Source organism: Vanessa tameamea, chromosome 22, assembly GCF_037043105.1.
Source record: "Vanessa tameamea isolate UH-Manoa-2023 chromosome 22, ilVanTame1 primary haplotype, whole genome shotgun sequence".
NCBI classification, from domain to species: Eukaryota; Metazoa; Arthropoda; class Insecta; order Lepidoptera; family Nymphalidae; genus Vanessa; species Vanessa tameamea.
In genome coordinates, this window is record NC_087330.1 from 1,591,050 (window position 1) to 1,610,206 (window position 19,157).

General features: G+C 33.1%; 1 protein-coding gene across 1 annotated transcript in view; it reads left to right on the forward strand.

Moving 5' to 3' along the window:
- Window positions 1-2,705: 2,705 nt before the first annotated feature.
- Window positions 2,706-19,157, forward strand: part of LOC113402281 (leucine-rich repeat-containing protein 24-like) — a 42,278-nt gene continuing 25,826 nt past the window's right edge. The window contains exon 1 of the mRNA XM_026642479.2: window positions 2,706-2,858. The gene's annotated coding sequence lies outside the window, so the exon portion shown is untranslated. The remainder of the gene's footprint in view (window positions 2,859-19,157) is intronic.

Consider the following 19,157-nt stretch of genomic DNA (forward strand, 5'->3'; position numbering starts at 1 on the left):
CAAGTTTGTTATTTGTGCTCAATTCCCTTTTGACATTGATTACGCCTATTTTTTTGATGCTTATAATAAAGTGCTTCAAAAACTTAACTTGACACCGAGATATATTGGGTTTATTTGTCTAGGACGTATTAGTAGCAGACTGCGTCAGTCGTTTGTATAACTTCACGTCGTTTCATAACACTGATAGGTAAATAAGGAGTTTTATGGGCGCTCAATTTTGTACCAAAATATCGTTTACGCAAATGACTAATCTTTAAGATCGGGCGTGACCGAAATTCGATCATTATGATATCACTTGAAGATCGCTTAACTGAGAAGGGTATCATATTGAATGTAGAAGTCGTTAGTTTTTGAGTGAAATACAGAATCACTAAACATTTCATCGGGTTGTACGTAAAAGCAATTTGGTATTCAAATACAAGCCACAAATATTTCAAACGCTAATACTGCGGTTACAGACTAACAGATGTGTGCAGCATTTTTAGTCGCAGCGATTAGTCACAACAATCTGCAGTGTTAGATTGATTGAGAGAACTGTGACGACTTTTGGTACTGTGATTTCAGCTCACAACGATTCTGACAATGTTATTTTAGTTCATAGAAACGTCGAAGAAGAAGTTACAGAAGAACTTTTGTGTAACAATTTCAAGTACTTAAAAGTTTTTATTTCTGTACATGAACAATTCCTGTTCTCAAATGATTATTGTTGCTTGTCTTAGGAGGTTTGGAGTGCCGAACAAAAGAGTGGGGACCTCTAATTATTTTCAATACAAATTGAATTATATTTATAGTGCAACAAATTCAAATTCGTAGCTCGTATATAGTTACTGGTTTAGCTATTGAGAACTTATAATGTAGTTATTTATAATGTAGTTTCTTTAGACTTTGGGTTCATATAAAAATATATTTCGACCAATAATAGTTAATTTGAATCGAGGCGTACTCTTAAGCTGGAAAACAAATTTTAGTTTTGATTGGTAATTTTTTATCATTAACAAAATACTTAATTTAATTTAAAGTACATTTATGTTTACATCCAAAATAATTTGTGTGACCTCGTCAGCTAAACTTCATAATGATAAGATATGTGCTTTTATAGGAGTCACGCCGCTGACTTAACAAAAGACCATTTTGAAGGATCGCTGAAAATAATAGGACATTGGAGAAAGGCTGATTAACGGATGAGGACACTAAGAGATTACTTGATGAAACTGTAAAACGCAGTAGGAGAATAAAACCAGAATCGGATAACTGGACAAAAAACTTTGCAAAAACTTAAAAATGATATGCATATTTTTTATGGAAAATTATCAAGTTGCTTAATAACACCGTTTGTTCAGTTGGAAATATAGAGTTAGCATATATTGGAACGACTTGTTATAACTTAATTACCACTTAGTGGTGTCGTTACACCTGGTTGGAACAAAGTTGCTATTGTTAAATATTATGTATTATAAAATTGACTATCTCGTGTGAATTAAAACAATAAGAAAAAAACGTTTAAAATAGAACCGTATACTGAAAGGGAGAGAGAAAGAGAAAGAACCGTTGCCTGGAGGGGATATAACACTTTCGTGACGATTTCTGCCAGTTCACTGTACTGTAAGCCACCTAAAAAACTTTGGTCCAATAATATGAATAACTAGCGACCCGCCCCGGTGCACAGTCGCACAGATGCAGTGCTAATAATAAATATACTACAGGATGTCTTACAACGTTCACAGTTTTTCAGTCATTAGACAATACAAACCACTATGACCCTGCGCTTTAAGTCTGTAATATCATCGAAAATATTCATTTAAATTACATACTGTAAAGGGTCATATTGATTTTTATTAATGTATATTCACGATGTATTGAAGGTACTTAATTAGGATAAGGATTAATGCTGTATTGCTTAAAATCCCTTCGAAAATAAGCCATTATTTGTCGTAAAAAGTAAAGGATAAAAAATGGTTGTTGTAGGCTATCCCTAAGAGATAGACATATAGCATCTCGGATTTTTTTGATGACCTTTTTAAGGTGTATAATACTGTAGTACATTATTTTGATCTATCTCGTAGGGTTCAGCCAGCGTTTGCAATGTAAGCGCAAAAATTGTGTTTATTTACATCATTTCAGAAACCTCTACAATTATCAGTGTTTCTCTACAATATTGTGCATGTATTATACATATAAACCTTCCTCTTGAATCAATCTATGTAATTTTAAAGACAGCAGTACAGACAGACAGTGGTAAGCGACTTTGTTGTATACTATGTAAATGTGTGTTTTTACTAATTATTCTGTTCCGAATGAACTATATTTATAAGAAAAAAATCCATGAGCTTCGGTAATGTCGCTATTACGAACGATTTATAGCAAGAGTACACGTTTTACATCAAAACAATTTACATTCGGAATATTTTAAAAGGCAAATGCATCATAAATATTCATTTAGTATTTAAGGTGTTACGCACCTTATGGAATAAGGCAACACACGAAACGGTAAATTAAAATGTAAATTAAACCTGCAGAAAAAAAAAAGTAAAAACTTAATTATATTCGAACATTTCCATAAAATATTACGTTTGCGACGGTAATAAAAATGAAACATTAACAATAATATTCTGGTTGCTGTATTAACGAAACGACTAGGTTGTGGAAAGTGCGCGGAATCGGCTAAGCTGGAGCGTAGACATTTCAGCATAGCAGATTGGCGCGAGCTTGCGTCGAGGATACACGTCCTCGTCAACAGTTGATCGATCGAGCGACCGGTCGGGCAACGCGTCCGAGTAATTGTTTCCGTTCGTGGTTTTTTTGTGAAACTAAAATGTTTAGTTAACTTGTGCTTTGTGGATTGTGAATGGGATGAAAGAGTAAGTAGTTTTATTAAGTTTGTTCGTTGTTTGTTAGTTAATCGGATTGAACGCTTTGTTTTCAATCTATTCGATTAGGAAATTTAAATCGGATTAAAAATTAATTGTTCTCAATTCAAAAGTACTTATTCATTTTCGATTTTTTTCAAACATGATTCTTGTTCTTCGTTATTAAATGAGAATATATATTATGAAAGGGACAAAACATATTTTTTTATTTAAACAATATCTGGAACCATGTGATTGTTCATCTAATTTATACATCATACTATTATATGATGTATGAATTATATAAAATGTGTTAGATGATAAAACCAAATGTGTAATTAATTAATTATGATCTGATATATTTATAAATAAACATATTATTATATGTTCTCCCCTACTTCTATGACCTCCTCCTTTAGTTACATATGGGATATGTACAGACGTTAATTTTTTTTTTTTTATTCTATAAACGCGTCTAATTAAGAGAGGTATCCATTAGCACAAATCGTAATTTGATCCGAATTCTATAATTAATTTAACTTCGACTTATAAATTATAAATATGTGCAATTTACTGCTAATAGGGACATATCCCTATGATGCTAATATTCGAGATATCGTTTGGTATACTAAACATATATTGTTATACTTCTAATAGGCATTGTTGAGAAGAAAATACTATATTAGAATCACTTATCAACTACCTTTTTTAATTTCTATATTAGGATTACCATTGATGATTTCTTTCCCCCGTAAAATTTCTCGTCCAAACCTTATCACCTAAATTAAAAGATCTATTCGAACCACCTTGGTCGATTTGTTTCATTTGAGCCGCCTGAACCTTATTTTCAATTCGAACATCGCTAGGACTAATAGTTGTAAGTAAAAAGTTTATGTGATATATTATGACGTAAAGACTCTATCGTGAATTTAGACCGTACTTTAATAAACGTCTGTAGTTTGTTTAGGTATTTTAGAATTGTAAACTACTTAGGTAGGATTTGGTACTTTTGTCTGGGATAAAAAGTAACCTAGGTGCTATTCTAGAGCATAACCAATCTCTGATCCGTTCGGGTGTTCTGGCGTGATCAAGTATCCAACCGAAAGATTTGAAAAGTTAAACGTGGCTTATTAACGTTGTCTAGTGAGTTAAGCTGTACAATGATGTAAATATTTTTGTATTCATTGATTCGAGGTTTGAAAGCATCGTTTAACTAATCAATCCCTCATAAATCAAAATAAATAAAAGATTTATAAGTATTGCTGGGAAATGGTTCGATTATTAGCAACGATCAAATAACCACAAGCCACTAACCTTGGGAACTGAGATGTTATATTCCTTGTTCCTGTAGTTACACTGGCTAAATCACCATTTAAACCGGAACAAAATAATACTATGTATTACTGCTTGGGAATAGAAAATATTATAGAAAATAGCATATTCCACTAATCCGCATTGGAGCAGCGTGGTGGAATATGCTCCAAACCTTCTCCTCAAGGGAGAGGCTTAGCCCAGCAGTGGGAAATTTACAGGCTGCTTATGTTATATTCTCCTCAAGGGACAGGCTTAGCCCAGCAGTGGGAAATTTACAGGCTGCTAATGTAATGTAATGTAATAGAAAATATGATGAGTGGGTGGTACCTCCCTAAACGACATGGCACAAAGCCCTATAACCAAGTAAATTAGACTAAATTACGTTTTTTTTTGTTTTTGTATATAATATCAAGATCATTTTAGCAATTACTTTTTTTATAAATGTTCTCTACCGTCGTCTCAAATCCCAGACAAATTTTTGCCTCATTAATTAATCTCAAGATTCAGTACTATCATTAATTGCTTAGACTAGAATCCGTTGGTAATATTATCACGGTAAATCATTTGCGGTTGCTTCACTAAGTACATCTGAGTGATATTCTACGCCGAAGCGTTTGGTTCGTCCTAAAAGGTTATGGAGATTTTATTGCAATTGTTTTAAAAATAATTGTATTTCGTATATGTTGGTCTATTCTTTTTATGGTTTTTTAACGTCTAATGCGTCTAGTATTCGAAGTTTCCTCCCCACCGAGGAATTATAAACACAAATTAAGCACACCAAATTTTTTGTAGTGCCTGAGTTCTTACCACTGAACGACAATGGTTCTTTATTTTGCATCATCAAGCAATACAAGCGTAAAAAAAAAACTTCTTGGTAGAGGAACTTGGGCTATTGGACTTGTGACGCAAAGGATCATCATTATAAATCTATCACAATCCACTGCTGCACATAGGCTTCTCGCAAAGTGCGCCAAAATTCCCGGTTATCTGACTTCTGCAATTAGTCGGGTCCCGCCACCTTCATCATCGGTCATCGGTCAACCTGGCTGGTCACTGCGTTTGCCGAACCTTCGTGTCTACACTTACACTCGAGGACTCATTTGTGGGTGGCATTGTCTATGGGCGTTAGTACACACCATGAGGCTGCCCATTTGCCAGACTATTCTACCTATTTTTTTTTTAAAACAATTAATAAAGTATTTGAAATAAAACATTAAAAAACACTTCTGCTTATTCAAATTGTTATTCGAACCTAAATTTTGTACTTCAACGGAGAACTACCGATTACATGTATGTCGTTATGTAATTAGTGGTCTTAGTAAGCTGTTGACGGTTAGTTTTCGATAGTTGTCTTAATTGAGTATCAATATTAGACCTTACAAAGTTTATTTTGGTTTTGCAAATATGTATTTAGTCAAGGTCATATTTGTTATATGTTTATATTTGTTATTTGTTTGTTTTATGTATTTTTAGGGTGAACTTCTTACAGATTCTGGGTACCATCTCGTTAGTTATTCTACTGTGAAACAGCAATATATTGTGTTTGTTTGAATGGTGAATTCAGTGTAATTATCAGTGTAAATGTGAGCCGAGATGGCCCAGTGGTTAGAACGCGTGCATCTTAACCGATGATTTCCGGTTCAAACCCAGGCAGGCACCACTGAATTTTCATGTGCTTAATTTGTGTTTATAATTCATCTCGTGCTCGGCGGTGAAGGAAAACATCGTGAGGAAACCTGCATGTGTCTAATTTCAACGAAATTCTGCCACATGTGTATTCCACCAACCCGCATTGGAGCAGCGTGGTGGAATATGCGCCATACCTTCTCCTCAACGGGAGAGGAGGCCTTAGCCCAGCAGTGGGAAATTTACAGGCTGATTATGATTATGTACCAGTGTAAAAACATAGTCATGATATTTTAAAGGGCAACACAGCTGCAAGTCCTCCAGAGTTCCAAAGTTCCATGGTCAGTGACAGTTACAATGCATCTGGCGAGCTTCAAGCACATTTGCTTACATTTACAGAATCTGAGATCCCATGGTTCGTAGAGCATTAATAATTTAAGAAGTGATGGAATTTATAACAAAGTCAGTGTCTATTTTCGAAGAACTTATATTATACGATAGCTGATTTGCTGATCATTCATCATACAATATTTTAAAAAATCTAATCATTAATGAAACTATGTAAGTTATAATAATAGTAATTTAAGAAGGTATGACGGTATAAGAGAGCGTCAATCCATTCGCCGTCACGTCACACTTGTCAGTGTTGCCCCCGAAGCGCACCAATAGATTTTTCACTAGGAAGTTGACAGTGACGTTAGTCTTGGGCCTAAGTTCTTTCTAGTCATCTCTGATTGTCATGTCATAGGAAATTTTGTATTTATACTGTGTGTGTCTTAAAATATTCTGCATAGTTAATCTCTCTCGATAATAGTTGCCATAACAAAACTGGTCAGGAGAAGATTAACGTGATCATCACTTAAAACTTTTACCAATTCATCTCATGAATCATTTGAAATGTACGACTCATTTTAAATAAAAAAACTGACCAATTTTTTTTCTGTAATTTCGTCCTCATTTCATTAAGAAAATATTTATTCAATGAAGAAAGGAATTATATCCTTTTTATAATTAACCACAGCAATTAGCTATCGCGTTTTGACTTCTTAATGAGATTATGGTGCTGATTTATGGTAATTGAGGCTAAAGGCAAGCTGGTCGTTACTTCACCCCACCTTCTTTGAAAGTACGTGCTCTCAAAGTCTTGTAACAAACCTCATTGGAGTTGAAATCGTTGAGGTACAGAAACTATTTAAAATACGTCCCTTTTTACTTGACTGTGATTACAAGGTGATGATTTTACCATAAATAAAAACAAAATTATTTTGAATCTAAAGTTCACTAGCCCGTTAATAATTCTTAAGTGTTTAATATTAGCCAAAATTCCTCTCACTAGAAAAAGTTTAGCAGTATATTCCACTATGCCACCGAAGTTTGGTGGGTATACTATAAGAGATGATTTAATATGACTTAATAATCAACAAAACGGGACCCTATTATAAGATTCAGCTGTCCGTCCGTCTGTCTGTCCGTCTGTCGCCAAGTTGTATCTCATGAACCGTGATAGATAGACAGTTGAAATTTTCGCAGATGATGTATTTATGTTGCTTCACTAAAAAAATAGAATAAAGTAAATATATAAGGCGGCTTCATACTATAGTTAGATTTTTTGCCGTTGTTTGTAGATAAAATTGTACGGTAGCCTTTCGTGCGCGAATTCGACTCGCACTTGGCCGATTATTCTTACTGTACATACATATAATCAATCCACTGGGACTATCGTTCTATGTGTTGTTCATAAATTATATTGAGCCATTGCTATTACAATTAAAATAAATAAATACATATTACAATTATCTCATTCTGAATTAAAAAATTAATGTGATACTTTTAAATATTTCAGTAGTTCCTAAAAGTTTTATAAACTAAAATCTGTGAATGTAAATTAAAACGAAAGTTAAAAAAAAAAAGTTAATAAAAGCATTGAGCATTTTAGAACTCGTGCATTATTTAACTTAACACATTACGTAAATTTTTATACGCCAATGCCGAACAGTTCAGTTTTCTTTCAGTATCACTATTGCAGTTATATTTTACTATTGTTTTAAATGTAAATTATAATTAAAAATATATATTTATATTTTTTTACTACTGAGTTTCTTGTCGGTTCTCCTCAGTAGAATCTACATTGCAAATCGATGGTAACTTCACTTAATATAGTTTGTAAAATGACGATTCAAAAGTGCTTGTACTACCTACTTGAATAAAGTATATTTTGATTTTGATTTTCAAATATGTCTAGAATAGATTTTCTGTAATAGCAAAAGTACGTTAATTTCTAATAAATACTACCCAATAGCGTGTACTTGACATCGTATGTGTAGTATAAAAGAGCATGCTTTCAAAACAAATTCAAATTGCCGCAGTTCACTTTAAAACTTTAAGTAAACATGAATAGATGTTTCTTTTTTTTAAATTTCATTTACACAGCTCTTACTGTGTCAATAATACGATTATGTAATTCTCGTAGGACTACCTTATACAAGAATAAAACTATGACTAACTGAAAACTAATTCATTCTACGATTGATATTATTACGTCAGATTCTTTAGAGGTCTAACGTACTCTGTACGTCTGGCACCTTACTTCGGTCATCCAACAATTGATATTATCTATTCAAAATGGTATAAAAACATCTAAACTTGAAATCTCTCCATCATTATCTTTGGTTTAGAGTTATTTTCTTTAATCATTAAATATATTGAAAATATTACAAAATCAATCATTTCCACGAAGATTTATTTCAAATTCTTAGAAAGTATCCTCATAGTAGTATGCTACTTATACGTATCAATATCAAATGTAAACATGTATGTAGATCATGTTCCTAATCAGCGTATTACCCAACAAGCAAGCCTTAATAGCATATGAGTGCATCTTCATTTTATTAGTATTAGACATTGTTAAATTTTAAGATTTTATTTGTTTTACGAAAATTATATTTTATGCAACAATATTTTTTCTATATTCACAATAAATGGTTTGTGCAAGCCCGTCTGGGTAGATACCACCCACTCGTCAGATATTCTACCACCAAACAGTACAGTCTACTCAGTATTGTTGAGTTCAGGTTTGAAGGGTAAGTGAACCGGTGTAACTACAGACAGAAGGGACATAACATCTTAGTCCCTAAGGTCTGTGGCGTATTGGCGATGTAAGGAATGGTTAATATTTATTACTGCGCCATTGTCTACGGCAATGGTATCCACTTAACATCATGTGTTACCAAGAAAAACATTTGTTTGGAATTATTTATACTAAGTGTGAACATATTTTATCCGTCTCAATTTTAATATTCGTAATATAATTCCAGTAATTTTAGGTCACAAACATGAAGCAGAGTATATAATTATTAAATCGTCTATTTAATGTGAAAGTACGCATATACTACGGGTTCATGCTACGACGGAGGCGTAGGAGTAATGTTTAACTTAAACCACGAGGCGCACCGAGTTCAGATACATTTCGTGGTCTGAGAATTGTAATCAGCGTTCTAATTCGTCCCAAATGTTACTTATATTCGGATCTTGATATGTGCCCATGAAAACAAATGTACGCAAATACAATATAACCTGTGCGTTCGAAACTTTAGTAAGAACGCTGATGACACTAAGTCTTCAAAACTATTAAACGTACGTTACCTTCGTGTACAACACAAATATAAATGTCCGTGATGTTTACGATGTCAACTATCGTCGTTTCCCTTCGCCACCATCTTAATTTCATCGGTCGAGAGGCGGCATCTGTTACGAATTCCGTGCCCAATTTAACCGTTTGCTCACAAAGTTGATTTTAATTAAAATCATCGGCCAAGCGTACCCTCAAAATTAGTAGCAAGGGTTGATAATTGGGATCGACAAATATTTGTCGCGGACGGTGAACCGACGTCTACAGTCGCTTTGTGACACACGATATTATTAAGTCTATTATTTGTTATATCGAATACGATGTCTTTATTTTCTCCCTGTACTTTTACGTTATTCAATTTTCGGGATATTATTAACGTGATGTACAGTCGGTCTCAAAAAATCTTCACGTCTTTTATTGATATCTGCTTTCAGTGTGTGATTGATGTTGTTTTTTTTTATGATATCGGTAGGCGGACTAGCAAATGGACCACCTGATGGTAAGTGGTCACCGCCCATAGACAATGGCGGTGTAAGAACTATTAATCTTACACCACCAATCTTGGGAACTAAGAGGTTACGTCCCTTGTGCCTATAGTTACACTGGCTCACTCACCCTTCAAACCGGAACACAACAATACTGAGTACTGCTGTTTGGCGGTAGAATATCTGATGAGTGGGTGGTACCTACCCAGACGACCCAGATACATACAGACCCAGACCAAGTAAACCCTGTTCTGTATAAAGTCAAATTTAATGAGTTTCCTGTTACCATTATCTATATTAACGTGAAGTACAGTCAGCTATAAATTCATGTTAACGTTTTGATTATCCACGCGTAAAATTTAATGTAAAGTTAAATAATTCATATTATAATGAACATTCTTCACACAATATCTAACATCAAATGTTTCCATAAAACAATGAGCCTTCATTCGAAAAGAAATAATGGAAAGCGTGATACGGAAGCTATGTTGGATTTAAAAAAGGAACGGTTTGAAAAGTACAAGCCAAGTTGTAATTAGTGCATTAAAAACTGCCTTTGAGACGATTTAGCACTGAATGTTTCTTGAAATACAAAACGCGACATTCACATGTAACATTTGTAAGACTAAAAATACTATCTTAACAAAACATATCTGAAATGAAACCAGTGGTTAAATCTTGTGATTTCAAACGAAGATTGCGGGTTCAAATCAAGATAAAACAAGTAATTGTCTGCTTAATTTGTGTTTATAATTCAGCTCGTTCTTAGCGGCGAAGGAAACTTGTGTTAAACGATATTCTGCTACTTGTGTTTCAATCAACTAGTATTGAAGAAGTACCTTAGCTTTAATAAATTGCCTTTGCACACTAATTGGGTATTTATGTTCCGAATATTTAACAAAACCTTGATTCTGAACTAAATATAGTTAGTAATAGATAATCTTCAATCTACCTTCAAGTAACGACGTTTATATAAAGAACAAAATCTCTGACTTGGAATGCAGCTTTGATATTTCTTCTCGGTAATGTTAGGAGATAATGATAAAATAATTATTAACACTGATTTCTGTAATAAATACTTACTGTATAAATCATGCCTGCGTCGAATGGTGGCAAAAATGCTAGCAGCATTTCCCCGTTGAGTCGCAATTCTGATCCTCTGAGTCAGATATGATAGAAAATAAAATATATTACTTGTAAAATTTATTCGATTTTTAAATCTTCTGTACAGAGTTAATAACTATTTATCTTAACTTTTTCCAGTGACTGTTTGAAAGTCAACGTTAGGAAAATAAAAAAGTTAATTTACTACGAAGCAAAAGTATTTTCATCGAAATAAACTTATCTTTAAAAACATTTCAGAAACGTCATTCCTCAATACGACCGACTCTTTACTCATTGGACGAATAAACCAACGAAAAATTCGACGCAACGTTCAAAAACCGTAAATAAACTTATCAGTTCCAGATAACAATAGCTTTTTACTTCATTGTTAATCTTTAATGGATCTGTCAGCGTCGCCTGAAGTATATTTCCCTTATTTCTGTATTTTCGGCGGCAAAATGCATGTTCGGTCGACCATAAAATCGAAAGTTGTCGGGACAACGAATCGGAGCAATTATTTTTTAATTGCTACGAGATTGATGTCACGATATATTGTTTATTTATTTTTTAGTACATACTTTTTTAATGTATTCTTTATTCGAATTTGAAAATCGATCGCAAATTTAATACGATATTATAAAATATATAAACACAAATATGTCGACGTATATGTTTCAATCTACAAATTAATTTCTTGTATCAAAGACATTTATTGTTTAAGTTTAATCATAATGAGATTGTCCTCCTGATTAGGTCTCAATGGCCGATCTTAATCGAAACTAGCCAATCACGCAGAAAATATTACGTTACACAATTACATATGTATGTGCCTAATACATGTATTAGGTACATACATGTATGTACCGTTTAATATATGAGAATGCATATTATTCGGGAGCGTAATATTACCAACTTACTCCCGGCTGTTACTTATTTTTTGGGAATTCGAAATATATTTTATTTATATTGGCCTGAATTTTTATGTCCTTAGACTTTAGGCTCTCTCTTACCATAAACCGATGGAACAATCTGATGCTACCAGAAATCGTTCAGGCACAACACCAACCTTGACGTGCTTTCCCAGGTACAGTAATCGCTGCCAATTTCCAGATCCCGCGCTACTATTGAGAAAATCAAACAAATAACTTTTTATTACCCGATCATCTTATTTAAAACTGAAATATATTCAGCTATCTCAATTTTAAAGTTTTATTAAATAGTTAAATTCAAGTTTCAAAGCATTGGCTGTACCAGCTTAAGAAACAACGGAGGAAGCTGAACTCTAATGAACGCCACTGAATTAGATATACTTCGCAAACAACAATTTGCAGCTTAGGACGATCCAGCTAAACATGCAATACAGTTAAGATAAAGCCATTGGCATACTGCGTTTAGGGAGGCTGACTTAGAGGATTAGAACAATTTCGTTTCGAATTTAGTCGTCTCAATCAATTACAGACAAGTAGATTATACTTTTTATGAAATAAACATTTAAAGCACTTTTTTGATCATTATACAGTATTATCAGAGGTAGAGCTACCATCGAAATGTATAATCTACTGAATAGAATCGACTTGAAATTCAACAATTACTTTAATCTTCCATTTAAATTACAATGTTGTGTTACTTAAATAAAATCTTGCCCGAAAAGTATTTGATATGTTTACTTTAAACTTTTTTATCGTCTGTATAGTCGTACGTCGAATTCAATTTTCAAACCTTAGTATAAGAGTTTTATATCATTATATTAACACAATTTTAATTATTTTTTAGTGCTTATAGATTTTTTTATTGTGGTCATTTGATATTTACCTAAGGTACTTATATACAGAAATCATTGTATGTGCCAATATGTGAGTTATTATAATGGGTTTACGGTTAAATTTACATATATTTATACGTTTATCCTTGTGATAGTTATTTATATATAGCCGAGATGGCCCAGTGGTTAGAACGCGTGCATCTTAACCGATGATTTCGGGTTCAAACCCAGGCACCATTGAGTTTTCATGTGCTTAATTTGTATTTATAATTCATCTCGTGTTCGGTGGTGAAGGAAAACATCGTGAGGCAACCTTCATGTGTCTAATTTCAACGAAATACTGCCACATGTGTATTCCACCAACCCGGATTGGAGCAACGTGGTGGAATATGCTCAAACCTTCTCCTCAAAGGGAGAGGAGGCCTTAGCCCAGCAGTAGGAAATTTACAGGCTGCTAATATGATGTAGTTATTTATACAAGTCCGTCTTACTTACATCGCATATTCTACCGACAAACAGCAATAAGAAGTACATTCCTGAATATCTTATTAAAAAAATGGTATATTACAAAATTTAAAATTACGATATTTTAATATGCCATGATTTTATTGCCAGGCAGCAACACAATCTAAATTTAGAGTTATCGTTAAAAGTAACGCTTGCTATAATTTCAAAATATTTTTCCTGAAGATTTTTTATCTTTCATCAAATGTATCATCAAATAACTTAATCTTTCTAATTTTAACGAATTCAGACGAGACCAGATTAGCATAACCTTGAATCATAGAAATACGTACTTGAATAATAACCAAATCAAATACCAAATAATCGGATCATGATTTCATTCATAGCCCCTCCTCCGTTGTTTTATTTAAGTCTTCTAATCAATATTATTTGCACATATTTATATTGCATTTTTTTTAATCTGATGCACAGCAGCTAATCCCAACTGAGATTTGCCAATCAATGCAAAATGTGTTGATGCACAACATATTGCTTAACACTAGAGCACTGTATTCTCTCACAATACGCGTGTGCGTAATATTGACAACTTGGTCTGGGCTGCTACAGTTTCGTGGGAGTAAACCTCAATCAACATCCTCCTGTTCTTAGCCCAATTTTATTTGGGGTCAGCGCAGCGAGTCTTCTTTTTCCATACTCCTCTGTCTGACGTCATCTCACAAGTAACATTATTTCCAGTCATATCGTCTTTCACACAATCCATCCATCGTTTCTTTCGTCGTCTCCTTCCCCTAATCCATCCACGTCCATGCAAGACAAGTCAAGACAAGATTTCAATTTAGAACCTCGAGGTCCACAACTTTAAAAGACCGCTAGACCAACAAAATCATATTACGTATAAATGTTATATCAGCTTTATAAAACAATCTTCCTTCGTTCATGAAAAGAAAAAAAGGTCTGTTGGCAGAAGTATTCATATTATTTTTTACTCAAAATGCTACTGATTTTTGTAATTCTCCTCAAAAGAGACTCGACATAGAATCGGATAATATATTTATCCACTTATTTTGAGGCTTTGATCTTTAATAATTATTTATCCTTTCAGTGAAATGTAAAAAAATATATTAAAATTTACGTAACCTGTTCTTGGTTTGTTTATAGAGTTCAACAAGAGTCAAGCTTAGTTTGTGGGTGGTACCTCCTTCTCAGACTGGTTTGCACAAGCCTCTACCACGTGAACTTACACCTAGCATAAACTTTTAACATTACAATATAAAATACATTGTTTAACAACTGTCATACGCAAGTACTTCTAACTTCCGTAAGTAAATTTCTCAAACGTCCAACAGTCCAGACATTCAAATTGGATATCTATACATACATATATTATACATTCTAAGTTAAGGATGAGGACGATATGTATAAGCGGAGCGGAAAGCGAATAAACAGATTAATATTCGTAGTGATGATTAATTTTAATACTTTTTCAGATATCGACAGGCTATCGACATCTATAAAAATATTACAAAATTAACGTAAATAAAAACTGTTTATATATTTATTTAATAAGTATTTTGAAAGTGTGTATACGTAATTATGTAATTCAGTTAAAGGCATTTGATTGTTGAGTTTTATTGTCGTTATAAGCTACTACAGCAAAAGGATTTCTAAACGATACAGGAAGTCGCCCGCGCCGCGTGCGCCAACTACCGGACCGTTACCGTGAACAGGACGATTAAGAATCGAAGGCGATACGCGCGCGAATCTATGGCGCCCGCTTTTGCTCCGTTTATTTGATTTGATTGTTAGTTTAAATTATTTAAATTGTAAAATCGTAAAACCGATATTATTATTTATTGCGATTACTAGTCAATTAGGAAGTCTAATTCTATCAATTACATTTTTAATTAATTTGAAATCACTCTCGCTTATTCGTCGTTCCTAACGAAATCCACATACTGTTATATACTCTAATACTACTCGGGTTTACTTATTTATTGAATACAGTTAATACAAAAACTGACTTATACCGTAATATACATTAAGAATTCTATTATTTGAAATATGTTTAATAGATACGGTAAAAGAGATCATTTAAAAAAAAAGTTTTCTCACCAGCTACCGCTTCCGCTCTTTATCGTGACCTCGCCCTTGCTCTTCAGGAAACAGTACATGACAGATCGCAAGCTGCAGTTTCGCTTCGGGCCGTCTAATTAATGGCCTCATCTTCAGTAGCTTATTTGTATTTAGTTATAAATAATAATTTCACATTCATTTATCTTTTAAGTTGCTAACTTAATATAATCTGTATTTTAATAAAATTAACGACCGTCAGATATAAATTAAAACACCCGTAGGCAAAGATCAAAAATTTTACAGCCTTAATATTAAAAAAAAAAAGTTTATTTATTGCCTTTGTAACACAACGAATGTCCTATTATTACTGCATACATAGTTTATATTTATCATAATATTTTTCTTACAATAAGAGTTTCTTGAATTTTTTGACGGTTTTTTTTCCGTAAAATCTACATTCCGAATCTAAATTATTAAAGCGCTAGTAAGTCCTACTTGAATAAAGTATGTTCGGATTTGATTTATATTGCTATGTCATCCTATTTTTCTACTACTGGATTTTATGATTTCTTCAACCCAAATACTAAGATATAAAACACAAACCAATAGTTATAAATATAAAATGTCTTAACGGGAATTTTTCCTCCAGACCAAATAAAATTACCGGACTCCTGGTAACAGGTGTAAATCTGTCTACAAGTAAGGCAGGTCAACAACCCGTGTCGGAATTATTTACGAGACTAGCCTTTGCGCGTAGTTTCTTTTTTTATACAATTCTACAATTTAATCTTTAGCAAATTGTCTTTTTTGTTTATTTTGTTCTTTAGTTTGATAAAATATACTAATATTATATTTAAATATGCTCAACGTGATACTTCAAAAAATACTCTACAAAAATTATAAGTAGGCGGTAACCAGACATAGCTGCGGTATAATTCGGTGGTCTAGAGGCTAGATAAAAGGCCGCAGGTGTCGGGATCCTGGGTTCAATCCCCAGGTCGAAACGATTGCAAAACTGTCAGGTTTTAGCCAAAAAGCCTCAGTAGTATCCCGGAGTCTATAAATTGGAAGTGTGCACACTTAGTTACTTTGAAAAGCTCGTAAAGCCGTTGGCCTACGCCTGAGTTCTTTTCTTGGCTAGGCTTACTATCCTCCATTGAGACCAGCCACCGTTGCTGAAATCAGTCAAGAAGAAATCATCAAAAATTCACACACACACGGATCGCCATGATTGGCAACGCACAGACTAAACCAGCGTGTCAAATATTAAAAAAGGATGTGTTATAATTTATCAATATCAGGCAGAAGCTTGGAAGTGAGCAGGGCATACATTTCCGTACCTCATACATCCCATAACGCTGTTTCTGTTCCGGAACATTCGACGTTCGTGTCGAATTATCATCCCATCAGATTATAAGAATGGTATCTGTATTCCCGTCCACTTTCGTCGACTATAATATTTTATCTTACCAGAATTAATCAGGAGTTATGTCACTAGTAAGATTATCAACTTGATAAGCATGTATAAATATTTAATATGTGCTATTATAAGTATTTATAAATATGTAAAAAATGCTATGATTGTATTTACTAATAATATATTCAAATATATTATGCTGCTGAAGGTCTAAACAAGATGATTTTTCGGATTGATCAATTAATCAAAACTATATTTTAGACTTTAAAGGCTTTTTATTAATTACAATAATATATTCAATAGACGAATCTGTTATAATTAGGTAAAATGTATAATCTTCTAAATAGATATGTAAATCAAACACGTAGCGCCCTCTATTACAGTTTTAAAAAATATAGTACAATTTGTGCAATATTTGTTCTTCCTTCTTCTTGTCTCTGGAACTGCTTTTGAGTTGTAACAAAAATGTGTATCCGACAATTAATAAAACAAATAATTTAATACAAAAGCTATTATTATTTCATCAAACCATTTTAACAGAATCAATAGAAGATTTTCTGAGAAAAATGTAACGTTATCTGCGATTTTACTATGGATTAAATTATGTTTAAAAAATTAATTTTTAATTTTCATAAATATTATACACCCTCGTGGAATTACTTTAATGAAATGCTCGTTTTTTTTTTTTAGTATAAAATTTATAGGCTAAGGAGCCAATGAGCTACCTCATGGTAAGTGTTCATCATCGCCCATAGACCTTGGCACCGTAAGAAATGTCAACCATTCCTTACAACACAAATGCGCGACCAACCTTTGGAACTAACGTGTTACGTCCCTTGTGCCTGTAGTTACACTGGCTCACTCACTCACTAACCTATCACCAAATATCAGTAGTAAAGGTAGATTTTTAATTGTTCTGCAAACAGTATTAGATCAGTGACTTTATTCAAATCGTTTGCATTAAATTTGTTTTGTAAATCAACTAGATTAACTGATAAAGCAACTACCCGTATAATGTCTTTGCTGAATGTGATCAAACTATTTAATAATGTTAAATAACCTAAATTTAATCTGATAATTCGAGATTTAAAGACAGATTTTTTGTTTTTGTTATTATTTGTCCTCGTAAATTATTAAAATCTATGTATATATCAGGCTGACCTGAATACTTCTACAACATGTTGTTACGTGATTCCAGTTTAAAAAAAATATCGGTGATAAGGCTAGTTAAAGGGTAGGAATAGAGTATATTAATTGTATTCCATTAAATAATGATCGAGCCGAGATGGCCCAGTGGTTAGAACGCGTGCATCTTAACTGATGACTTCGAGTTCAAACCCAGGCAGGCATCACTGAATTTCATGTGCTTAATTTGTGTTTATAATTCATCTCCAATTTGTCCGCCAACCTATACCATAGAAAAAATGATCAAAATATACTTAAATACAAGTATTATGTACCAAATGAAATTTATTTGAAAAAAGCTCATGTCATTTCTTTAAAATACTTTGTTCCGTGTGAGAGATGCCGGTCAACAACCTCGCGTCAAACGCGAAACAATTGTTTATAAGACGGATATAGACTTGGGATGTCTGTTTATAAGAGATCACAAGACGGCGACACACTTGCTTAGCAATAAAATTATTAAAACGTTACAAACTCTGACCAACGACAGAAGACAGATGGATCACATATAACTTGTAGACCAGATAAATGACCAATAGCAAACTAATATACTAACGCCCGCAGTGTCGCGACTGGGAGCGTTCATTTTTAGTCAAATAAAAAGTATAAGTATTTTTATTTCATCATTCTTTTGTTTTATAATTTGAGGACTCGAGTTATAAAACTACGGGCGCGGTACATACAAGAACTGAGTATTTGTCTTTATTTATATTTTATTTATTTGAAACACCATCGGCATAATCACAAAAACAATGCAATCACAAGTACACTGACCGATGCAGTGTGATACACCACGACAGGTATTTACAACACTATTGAATAACAATAAAAAGGGTAATCCACTCTTAAATTAATAATAAAAATTTAAACTAGCACAAACATAGACAAAGATACGGTTTAACTTAACACAAACATAACAATTGTAAACCATAAACAATGATAATAACGTTACTCGCCTACAGCGTATAATAAAATTATTTCTTAAAGCTAAAGAGGTTTTGATAGTGCATATCGATGTCAAATCTGTTTATAGAATTATAAGTCCAGATGCATCGAGTAGTTAGTTAGAATTTCCCTGTATTCGTACTGTTATCACGAGAAAATCTCGAATCTTTTTAAAAGAGAATATTTTTACTAGCACAATTAAAATTGAAGGAAATAATAATTGGATAGGAAACTCGGCAAGTGTTTATGGTTCCGTGATCTAAATCGAATTGAACTTTTACTGATAGAACATAACTGTTTAGAAATT